Genomic DNA, 12773 nt, shown 5'->3' with positions numbered 1-12773 from the left:
ATCACAAAAGACGTCTTTGGAACTCTGTCTGAATTTCTGAGCACATGGGAATTAGGGTCATAGAGGAGTACAGCAGCTTCCTGACTAAATGACCCATTTTCCACCTACTAATCTCATGATTCCTTTGCATCCCTGTTATAGCTAAACAATCCCTCTGATTTCCATTTCCCTACCCCTTGCCCATTGTATTCCCAGATCTCAAGGCCTCACATTTCACCACCACCGTGGCTTTGTGAACCTATTGTATTCTGCTTCAAAACAGTGATTCACATGTGAGTCAAGAATACACGATATCCTTATCTACCTTATTTTTATATATATAAAATACTCTTTAACTGAACCACCACAATGTGCACATGCCTAAATTGAGTAACCACATTTCGTTATTGCTGTAACCATTGTTCTCCCTCACCTCAACTCCTACCTACTATTTGGCACCATCTCTCATTGTATTACATAATAACAAAGACCTTGCTCCCAATACTTATAGTTTACATTTTATGCTCTCTGTGCATCATCTAACACCATTCTGGGCATTACAAAAGTATCTTATATGATCAATATGTCTAGGTTTATATTCCATGTATGTAGTACCATTCCATCCAAACTAGGTGGTAGATTGTGCCCATCCTCTCATCGTTGTTTGTGACCACCCAACTGATAATCAGGGCTCCATGTCTAATGTAATTCTATGGCTGAAAAATCCGTATTGAATCCATCACTTGCTGCAGAAATGCAATCTGCAATCTAAGCTTTAAGTTAAGTAAAATGATGTTCCAAGCCCTAATTGTGAAAAAAAAAAGCCAGACATATAAACTGATGTTGTGATTTTTTTGCAAATAGCCTGAAAGAGCAGTTGAGGTATGAATGTACAGTTGTTTCAATTGTAAGTTAAAACCAAACCCTAAATATGACAATTAGAATGTCAATATTGTCAGCTATTTCACTGCTGATCATTCTAGAGAAATACCCAGCTAATGTGATTATCCTACAATTCCAAAGCACTTCCCATGACTTCCTGGGTATCAAAAACTCTAGTATGCCTCCTTTTGCCGGCCAAAACCCTTAGTTTCCACTGACGAGGTCTGCAATACAATGAGCATTTTCAGAAGAAGATGATACAACACAGTAAAAACTGAAAATTATGGAGAGGCATAAAATAAGTTGAATTCAGTATTAAAATAAACCCCACAAGGAGTACTTTACTGACTATATTGCTCACTTTCATATTTAGTTCATTTTAAAAAAATCTCAATTTTTGAAATAGTATTAAAGTACTAAAATACGTCAGTACATCAGTACTGAAGAAATTCAGAGATTTTGTGGCAGAATTTGGGGCCAGCTTGCAGTGGCATACACAGGGCCTTCATAGTAATGTCAGAACTTAGTACTAGACTATCTAAACTTTTCTTTCCAGCAATTGAAGATTATATCCTTTTCTAGCTGAACACAGCCAAGAAAAAAAAGATACTTTTTCCACTCTTTTGAATGAAGTCCTATTTATCATGGTTATTTGGCTTGTTTCATAAATGTCTTATGATGACAATATCCTAATTATAATTGGTCATATTTTATATTAATTTTCAATTTATAAATAGTTTATAAAGGGATTTTAAATGTTTAATCAATTATTATAGACTGTGTAGAATGTAAATCAATAGATTGCTGGTAACTAGAGCTGTATGGGAATTAGAATTTCTGTACTGCAGGAAATTCTGTGATTCTGAAATTTGTTTTCATTCTGAATTGCAATGAAACCAAAGAATTTCAAAATTTCCCACAAAACTAACATTAAAAAATCATTTCAGATTAAAAAGTTCCATAAAAACAATTCAAATTTCAACTTTTTTATTCTATATTATAATTTATAATATACAATAAATTTGAAGATGAGAAGGCCATTTTGAAATGAAAAATTGAAACATTCAGTTCCAATAAGGACAAAACTGAATGTTTTGAACTTATTGAAATACTTTATTTTTATATTTTTTCCAAAGAAAAAATTAATCAGAATTGACACATTTGTGAAGAAATTTTGATTTCAATAAATGACATATTCTGATGGAAAATCTTTGCAATAGAATTTTTTTTGACCAGCTCCACTAATAATCATCTGTAACAACTTCTACTGATGTGCTCATAACATGTCACTTATATTTATAACATGATTATAATATATATATAATAACCCTTTATAATGAAATGTTTTAAATAAAATTTGCCGACTATTTTTAATTTATAATTAAAACTTTGTTCTTGAACAGACACAGTGGCACACTAAGTAGTCCTAAATAGACAGACAAAGAGATGACAAGCATATATAACTATATATATTGGCTCGGTCCAAATATATTCTTATGCAACTTTAAAACACCAAGTATCATCCTAAGAACTCAGTAGCACACAATGCTTAGGACATCACTGCCAGGTAAATACAGGAGGGCAGTAAAGATCAGCATCCTCTATTAAAGATTCATAATGGTATAAAACATGCATTTAAAATACAAGCTGTAGCTCTACTATTTAATTACAAAAATAGGGTTAATTGTAGCCATACAACCCCAATCCTGTTCCCAGTGAACCACATTCTGATACCTCTACTCACACAGAGCAACAATTTACTCCATAAGTAGACCCACTGAAGTAATTGGCATTACCCATGGGGTAAACTGCAATTCAAAGTAAGGGTACCTGATTCCTGCCCAGCTAAGTCAATGGCAAAACTTCCTCCAATGGGAGCAGAATTTGGCTCTCAGTGCTTTATTTAAATAAGGTGTTGAGCCCCTTCAGCTAAAGTCAATGAGGGTAGAAGATGCTCAGCAATTCATGAGATCAGTCTCTTTCAATCCAGTTCTGCTCCCATGGAAGTGAATGACAAAATTCCAATAAATTTCCATGGTTCATCTCAGGAACTTGATTCTTATCTTTCAATCGTTACTACCAAGTTTGCACATTTCTTTTGACAAAGTAAGAATGTTTTCTTAGTAAGTGCTCTTGTGTTGTACAAAGGAAAATAAATTCCATTAATGTAAAGGAAGATAATGGAAATGTTTAACAAGTGTCAGTTGTGCACTGTACTATAAAATTTGCCTGCATGATTTACTGATTGCATTTAATAATATGTTTACATGCTTATGACAGCAATAAACTTCCAGAGGCGCAATTTTTAAAAGTAATGAGCTGCCAAAAGTTGCATATAGGCACCTACTGGGATTCACTGATTCCCATTGAAGTCAACTTACTTTGGAAACAGATGCATTTTCAATTTTCTATAGTATGACAATCACTTGCTTTTCAATATGCACTTTTCAGTTTTATAACACCTCCCATCTGAGGATCTCAAAGCACTTCACAAAAATTAATGAAGAAATTTCACAACACTCCTGTGGGGAAGGTAAAACATAACTATTAAATTTTCTACATAGAGTTCAAGAGCCCTCTTTGCTAAAATAAGGCATTTTTTTATCTGTCATGCTTGATGTCACGGAGCCCAATTCCCACTTCACATTTTGCAAGGCATCGTTAGATTTGCTTCCCATTCAATTTATGACACAATTTACTGAATGCTACAGCCTACTTTGGGATTTTTAAAAAAATATTTCCTCGCCCTTAAGAGAAAATCCATTTTTCTGATAAGAAATGTGTGATGACCCTGTCAGCTAAATATCTTAGTTCATCTGTGTGAAGAAGCCCTTCCCTGTAGACTCTTTCAGAATTCATGTATGGATTGGTCTGTATGTATTATCACCTGCAACAAAAATAGCTTTCACAATGCTTTACAAATAAATATTTTGCAATTCTACAACTAGTGGGTGATAAATTCACAACATTATTGCTATATTTCTCTTTTTCTCATGAATAGTCCACAGCATACAGAATGAAATAAGTTGCAATAGCTAATGCACGTTCCACCTCCTCCTCCCATCCCTCCATTTTCTGCATGGTGCCAAAGTGCCCTTGTAAATCTAGCCAGAAAAAAATGGCTACAACTATTTGACAAATTCAATTTATGAATAGTTTTGAGGAAAAAACACATTTTTTGTCAAATAAATTATTAGTCCAAAAAAATTTACTCAGCTCTATTAGCAACAGAAGTAACTGTGATACAGCATGGCCAGAGGGCAGCAGGAGAGTGTTTTTTTTTAAGCAAAAAAAGGTGTTTTTATTTGCATAACACACTTACAAAACAAAAACAACAGCATATGCAATGTGTAACACAGCAACCAATCACAATTGTTTTCTCATTAGCTTCAGGGGAGGGAAGTGCTCAAGCTTGCCTGGGCCCAGGGCGGGGGGCTTCCTTGACTCACGTGGTCTTCCACCTTTCCTTGTTACCTGGTGGCCCAGAGCGAGGGGGCTTCATCGACTCTCAAGGTCTGCCACCCCCTTGAGTTACCTGGCGCCACGCCCAGTGTCACCAACAATTCCCTCCTTTGAAAGTACCCAACAAGAGGGGCAGGCTGTGGGGTGGACAATCCGGGGGAGGGGCATGTGCACCCACATGTGAAAGGACCCCTCTAAGGTGGTGGTGTCCGCAGCGGCAATGGCTGGGGCTGGGGTCCCTTACTCTCTCCCCCAATCAAAGGGTAAAACAAAGGGAACCGGACGGGGACACCGAGCAAAGAACCTCAGACAGCGCCCCCGCTCCTCAAAAGCATCAAGGGAGTCGGTGGATGCCGCCCAGACGAACTCCGCCCGGATACGTGAACGGACCGAGGATCGGAAAACGGCCCCACAGTCACAGGAAACTCCATTGGTCAACCTCCTCTCTCTGGTTTAGCAGGAGAGTGTTAGAAGGGAGCCTTATTCCCTGTAGAGGGAAGAAAGTTAGCTATAGATTAATTAAAGCACCTGAAGCCAATTAAAGCACCTGAAGTCAGTCACCTGATAAAACCCCCCTGCTTCAATCAGACAAGGGAAGGAGTTGAAGCAGAGTGGATTGATGTTAGAGTAGTGAGCAGTTTGGAGGGAAGCAGAGGAGAGTTTGGAGAAGTGCTGTGGTGGGCTAAGATGACCAAGACCCTACGTAAAGGGACACCTGGTTTGTGCAGAGGGAGGGCAGGAAGCCCCACAAGCTGAAGGGCAGGAGAGGGAAGTAGCCCAGGGGAAGGAACTACTTGTTCAAGTGGTTTACTGCTATCCCTAGGGCCCCTGGGCTGGGACCCGGAGTAGAGGGTAGGCCTGGGTCCCTCCCTTTCTACTCCCCTCCTCTAGGATCCTAGTTAGGCAGTTAATACCCCAGTTCAGGGGCAAGAAATAGAGAAGAAGAGAAAGCGTGAAACCCATCAAAGTAGTGCTGGCAATTTGCCACATAACCTAGTCACCTATTCTAAATATGGCTTACAAATGTACAATTATCCAAGCCAAAAATGCATGTATTTGTCTCTGAATACTAAAATCTTTCTCATTTAAGTGGAATTAGGAAGGGAAGGTAATATTAGACACAACCACAAAACAGCCCCAAATATGGTAGTAGACTGAATTAAAAAATTAAAATAATTTTACATGTATATAGCATCTCACAGTACAAAGGTTTGTGGAATGTCTCATAAATGTGTTTGTATATAGCTGATTAATGTTCTTGAAACTTTACAGAATCTTTTTTTTAAAAAAAGAAAAGGAGGACTTGTGGCACCTTAGAGACTAATCAATTTATTTGAGCATAATCTTTTGTGAGCTACAGCTCACTTCATCGGACGCATCAGATGAAGTGAGCTGTAGCTCACGAAAGGTTATGCTCAAATAAATTGGTTAGTCTCTGAGGTGCCACAAGTCCTCCTTTTCTTTTTGCAAATACAGACTAACACGGCTGCTACTCTGAAACCTTTTTTTTTTTTTTATTCACAGTAAATCTGGCAATTTTACAGCCAAACCTGTTTTTTTTTTCAAACCAAAAGTTTATAGGGAGATTAAAGAAGGATTTTTATAATGAGAGATGTTTGAAGCCTTGATTATGAAGAAGCTACTGCCTCTACATAATAATTGTTACTAAGTTTCTACAGGCTGTGTTTCATAAGCTCCTGAAATAATTTATACAGTGTGAGCAAAACTGTAAATATCTTAAATAACCCATTACCTATTCATCTGAGACAGTGTTAATTTGTATAATATTGTGCTATGTCTTGGTGCATTTCATTTCAGATATTAAATCCTCCATTTCACACTACACACAGAAGAGATAGCCAAACACCTCCCTAGAACAGCCATTTTAAAGCATTGTCATTGCAGAATGTTCTTTTTCATGTATAACTCTGATGAGAGTTTCTGAAATGCTTGGCCTTCTCCTGAATTAATACTTTAATATTATAACAGTATGCAGACAAGCAGTTACTAAAATGAATTCTCTGAGGTTTGTCACCCCACAGGCCTAAAGAGATACTAAAAGAAAATAAATGGATCTTGTTTAATATTGCAAGTTAGACTCCAAGGATTATTTTTGCATACTATGCTGGAAGCATATGCAGGAATCTCCCCAACAAGTAATCATATTTTGTGCTATCCATGTCTCCTCTTGAATATTTTTCACTAAAGTCTTCCAAAAATAAGTAAAGAGAATCAAGACACTACCTTCTTCCTGACAAAAAATACAGACCCTGACTCTCATTTACATCACTGGCCCCTTTACACTTTACTGGCAGTGTAAAGGGATCTTACAGTAGGTACAGATGTAATTAATGTTGAGCTAAAACAGAAGAGTTGATCTCTCTCTGTTCTGCAGTTACACTCTAATGTATCACTTACATATAGCTGAAACAGTACTGTCAGATGAAATAACTGATTTCCAAAATGCTGTATAAACGCCACATTAAGCTTCACCCTTAAACCAGTTTCTGTCTGGCCTTTAATTTTTATGATGTACAGTAACCTTTTCCATTGGTAAATCTGCACTATGACCTGTTCAAATACATTAAAAAGCTGTTCATATCAGGAAGATGTTCAAAGGATGAACGTCTTCCTGACAGGAATACTTGCAAAGCTTCTTTTCTTCTCAATATATAACAAGATTATATTTCATCAGCGTATACCATTAGCACAGCTTTGTTATACTTGATCCTGTTCCTTAGCAACAATCACAGAGGGGAAAAAAAGCAATTTGATACCAGATCATACCAACCACAATATTATCTGAACCAGACTATTATGCTTGGGAACTTTCCTCATGTTATCATTACATCACCATATTTCATTGAAGCAATTAAGCTCAACAGCTGGAGAGAGAGAAAACGTGCAACTTCTCTTTGAAATATTAAGCTGACAATTTAAAGCAATGTGTATTAACTATTTAAAAGTCTTCATGATTGGTGAGGTAGGGCTGACTGCCTTGGTGCACCTCTGAATCACAAACCTAGACCATGTATATACATATGAATGAACATGCCAATGGAACCTGGCTGTTAAATGGAGAGGGGCAAAAACTAAAATGGTTTTGGTTTTGCAAAAATAAAACTAGGGGTCATTTGAATTCAAGGGTAATTTTCACAAGCACCCGAGGACTAGGGGACAGATCTTTAAAGGTATTTAAGTGTCCAGTGAAATCAGAGGGAACTAGACACCTAGATGCTTTTGAACATTGCATTAGTTGCCTAAATACCATTAAAAATCTGGCCCTATATCCACAAAGGGGACTTAGTCATTGCACTGCCTAACTCCTAGATATGCTGTCATCCACCAGAATCCACACTCCTGAGTCAAGTGTAAAGGCTCCCCATGCATTTTATGGGGAGAGTTAGGTGCCCCAAGCTTATAGAAGCTTGAAAGCTAAGTAGGGAGCCACCTAAGCTACCCAAAATAAATTCAAATATAGTTAGGTGCCTAACATCAAATTAGAGGGAGGCACTTCCCTTCATGCAATATTCACAGCTGTGACCCCTCTCCTAGAGTTAGGCACGTAAGCAAGATCAGTCAGTTCTTCAGAGAAACCTGAGCAAGCATGTGTGCATACACTAAAACTAAAAAAATGCAGGAACTAAAAAAAAATGCATTTTGGTAGACAAAACTCCAGTAGGGAAGAAGCAGCAGGAAACTTCCTTCAGGACAGATTCCATGTTGCCTATCTCACAGCTGAAAATAGGCTTATCTGGAGGTATCCTTCAGAAGAATCAATTTCAAAGAGTCATTGGACTATAAAAGAGAGGGGCCAAGAAACCCAAGTTATCTATCTTTCACCTAAGAAAACTAAAAGTACCAGCCCTCTGACTTTGGTGGATAGATTCTGACCCAGGAGTTTGGTCAGCCATCTTGCTAGAAATGTGGTGAGGATTTTACCTTGAACCAATCTACTTGTTACTTTTTAGTTCTAGAAAGCGTTTTACCTTTATTTCTCTTCCAGACATCTGACTTTAAGCCTTATTCTTGTCCTCACTTAAAATACCTCCTTTTGTGATTAAATAAACCTATTTTATTTTTAATTAAAACAATCCAGTGCTGAGTTTAAACTGAACCGTTTGGTAACTCTAGATTAATAATCTGTGGAATATTGACTCTTTAAAGGAGCAAAGAACTTTAACATTCTTCTGGTTGTTCCAGGTCAGAGTTGGACAGTTCAGAACACATGTTTTTGGGAAAAATTGGGACTGTGGACAGTGTGGAGTCAGCTTATCAGTTGTTAACCAAGGCTGGTGGAGACCAGTGGAAATCTGTAGTATCCGAGGTAGGTTCCAGGATACAAAGTGTTGGACCAGGGCTGCCCAATACATAGATAATAGAATGCACGCTTGTCGCTGACTATGGGTATCCCAGGTAGAGAGTCACTGTACCAAGGCATTGTGAGACACTCAGGATTACAGGGTAAGAGGTGAGACAACTCTTCACTGGTCTGGATTGTATCCCAGATTGTGACAAAGCCCTTTATTGTGATAAATGCAAAAGTTATGCTTCGTTTTTGGAAACAGACTAAGAAAATACCTTCTTACTGTATTTCAGAAACAATTCATATGCCAGAGGCAAGAAAGCCATCTGGGATCAAACAGAAGACAGGTTCATATGGAACGGAATGTAGGTTATTTTTTATCTTATGTATAAGACTGTTTCAGACAGTCTTAATTTTTTTTTAAAAGGATTCAGACCCATAACCATCAAATCCCAGATCTGTTCAGCTTTTCATGGATTTTAAATTTTGTTGTCTATTGACTTGGAGCAATGGAGTATTGGGTGCTGTTACCAGGGTTCCTAAGCCATGGTGACAACTAGGCCCTAGGCCAGGTCACAGCCCTCACCTGGGCCTCTTCTCAGCAGTGTCTGAGTGTTTCAGTACATCAGTCCTCATCAGAGGCTCAGAAGATTGTTCACACTTTCTGGGGTTTGGGTAGTGTCCTCTTCCCTCAGAGGACTTCCATAAAGCCGTGGACCCCAACTAGGCTCATGGGCTAGTGTCAAAGAATAATTCCATCATCAGTGGTTCCAAAACAGGTCCTCCCTTCCTTCAGGAAAGGGTCACCAGACATCAGTCCATTGAGGAGTCCTTGCATTTAGCCAACCCTTGCTCCAAAAGCTAAGGACTGGATATATGGTATCCTCACTGGTCTTCTACCAGCTCAACTGGGTTTCTTCCTTTTTAAGCTCCTCCCTCCAATTCTGACATCTCCCTCAGATATGGCATGGCAGGGCCACCTGAGCCTACATCATCTCACTAACCTGTGTTACTCAGTGTGGGATTTGTATACCCCATCACACACCCTCCCTCTTGGGATGGTGTCTGCAGGAACTGGGACTAGCTGTCTGGTCTCCCCATTCCTTGAGGGTAGGAGAAGAAATTAGCTTTTTGCTGAGCCTTTTCAGATCTTTGCTGTACTTGGAAGGTCTATGGCTGGAGAGAGCAATAACAACACATAAACCAAGGATTCATATTTTTTCATGGCACTTAACCACCTTAGGAAGACATGATCAGTGACCAGTTTGAATAGATTTCCATGGAGGTAATATCGGAGAGAGTCCACTGTCCATTTCACCATCAGGCCTTCCTTTTCTATCAGCAAATACACCAGCTTCCAACAGCTTCTCTGTTTATTTCCTGAGACAAAACTGCCCATAGTCCCACTTCCGAGGCATCAGTCTGCAAAATGAATTCTTCTGAAAAGTCTGGGTGGAACAGGACAGTTGTTTTCTAACAACTGAATTGTATCAGCTAGAGTCTCAGGCCAGTGTTAGAGCATGCAGTTCCTATCCCCAGACCGAGGTATGTGGGTGAACTGATCTACCATGAGAGGCTCTGCCACCTCAACTCCAATCTGAGTATCCAGCTTTAAGCACCACTAACACACGTCTCTCAATTTCTAGGCAACCACATGTGGTATTTTTACTCCAGAACTGATGTCAGAAGGTCTCCTTCATGATGTCAAGGTAGCTGAGTATACTTGCTTTCACATGGGAGTAGTATTGTGCTGCCCTATGTACGCAGCCTGTGCGGGACCTGTCATGAAAGGGACCAATGGGGTGGTCCACTGCTCAGGAGGCCACTGGGAGGCTGTCATACCTCACTTGAATATTGCCAGGAAAGCCTCCGGGTCATCCTTGGGGACCATTTTAGTGAGTTTCACTGGCAAAGTAATAGCTGCTGGGCCCAGGCCTACACACCTGGAGAGGAAACCCCAGGGGTCTCTGAGGCTGCATGAAGGCCATGCCTGTTGGACCAGCCTTGGCTGCTGTTTCTGACGTTGTGTCTCTAAATCGCAGACCAATTTTTCCTACTGGAGCAAATGGCTGCCCAGGAGTCGCTGCTTCTACTGCTATTGGGCTACCTGTTACTACTACTGGTTCTCAGTAACCCATTTTAGAAGATGTTCTATATCCATATTGCCACTGTCCTACCACCCCATGCCCTTAAGCCGAGCATTCAACTCTCTGGGTCAGACAATCCTCCCACTTCTCTGGGGTGGGAAGATTGCCCTCACTCGCCATCATGTTGTTACCAGGGTTCCTGTGTCAGGGTGTCCCTGGGCTGGGTTCCAGCATTCCCCAAGCCTCTGCTCCACAGTGTTCAGATGTTTCAGCATGTCAGTCTGGTCTTAAAAAGTGTCAACCCTACAGCTGAGCCCTGGATAGTCTTCCCCTTGTGGGGTTTGTTAGTAACCACAGACAAAACATCCCACAGGTGGGGTAGGAGTCTTCTTCCCTCAGAGTGTTTATGTAAAGCCATGAGCCCTGACTAGGTTCACGGGCTAGTGTTCCATCCTAAGTGGATCCAGAACAGGTCCTTCTTTCCTTGAGGGAGGGGTTTCCAGCAGTGGTCAGCTGAGGAATCCCTGCATTTAGCCAGGCCATACTCCAGGAGCTCAGGACTGGAGATCTGCTCTCCTTGTTGGTCTGCCACCAACTGAGCGGGGTTTCTCCCTTTGAATAGCCTCCCTCTAATTTTGACAGCTCGTGCAGGGCAGAACCACCTGAGCCCATATTAGCCAGGATTACCCAGTGTGGGGTTTATATTCCCCAACCCAGTTCTAATAACAGCTCTGATTTTGTCTTGCTCTGTGGCCATGGGCAAGTCACCTGTAACCAAATTTTCAGAAGTAGTCATTGATTTTGTTTGCATCAATTATTGGGTGACCAACCTACAATATTAAGGACCCGATTTCAGAGATACCTGCTTCCCTGTCCAGTCCTGCTCTCTAATGGTGAAGTCAGTGACTGATGCTGTGACTCAGCTAAGTCTTATTAGTTTCAGCTTGAGGATTCAGCAGCTTTGTTGACTCCCATCATAGGATCACTGTTGGCTTTCTCATTCCAGTGACTTTACTTTCCACTTCCTCTTTCTGATCTAATTGGTAATATTTATAATTTTAAGGAGGTCTCTTCAGCTGAGTGAAATCACTAGCTCCTTACAGCTTTCATATAACTATTAGTAGTAGTGGGATTATGCTGCATTTTATGATAAATGACACTGGAGATGGTCATATTTTCTGCTGTGAACACTACTGTGAACTTCTATTATTAATTTGTATTTCAACAGCACATATGAACCCCAGTGTTGGAAGAGGACCCCATTCTGCTAGGTGCTGTACACATACAGAGCAAAAAGATGGGTCCCTAGAGCTTAAGGTCTATGTGTAAGTCAAGGGACAATGGGCGGATACAGAAGGACAGATGGGGAAGCACGAGGAAACAAGGAGACTATAATGGTCAGCATGAAAGGCTATGGTCTGAGCACACCAACTGCCTAGCTGATGGCTACAGCTACAGTGCATTGACAAGTTTGTGCCAGGATATTAGAGAGACAAGATGGGATCTGGCATTTACTCAGTAAGAAGATGACACTGATAAGTTCTGTCAAAAGATAATACCTTGCCTCTAACCAATGTCAAGTCTTGTGTAGACATCACAGTAACAGAGAGGTTGCAGACAGGATTTGAAGGAGGACAATGATGTGGCTTTGTGGAAGTTTACAGGAGCTCCTCCCAAATGCATGGAGCAGCATGGGAAAAAGCATGAAGGGACTTATTTGAAAATATAACAAGTGGGTAATGAAGGTTGATATCATGGACTGACTGGACCTCTCACCAGTGAACCAGAAATAAGTTGAGTGGGGATAGACCATGAAGAGCCTTGAAAGTCAAGACAAGTACCATATGTTTGATGCAATGGAGAAAGGGGAATCAATGAAGTGACACAAAGAGGGGGCTGACATGGTTAAAGTGACAGTCAAGACAAACCATCTTTGCAGCAGCATTTTGAATAAATGTCAGGGGGCAAGATGGAATTTCTAAACAAATAAATTCAACTAGTGCAACTATTTTTATTAATTTCTATGCACCACCATCAACTCTGAACTAATATTTATG

General features: G+C 40.1%; 1 protein-coding gene across 1 annotated transcript in view; it reads right to left on the bottom strand.

The window, feature by feature from the left end:
* The window catches only part of GPC5 (glypican 5), a gene marked incomplete at its 5' end in the record, with an annotated part of 1121527 nt that overhangs the window by 810190 nt on the left and 298564 nt on the right, over positions 1 to 12773 (bottom strand). The gene's annotated exons all lie outside the window — the stretch shown is intronic.

Source organism: Lepidochelys olivacea (genome assembly GCF_965140295.1).
Source record: "Lepidochelys olivacea isolate rLepOli2 genome assembly, chromosome: 1".
Taxonomy (NCBI): Eukaryota; Metazoa; Chordata; order Testudines; family Cheloniidae; genus Lepidochelys; species Lepidochelys olivacea.
This window is presented reverse-complemented; position numbering and strand designations above follow the sequence as displayed.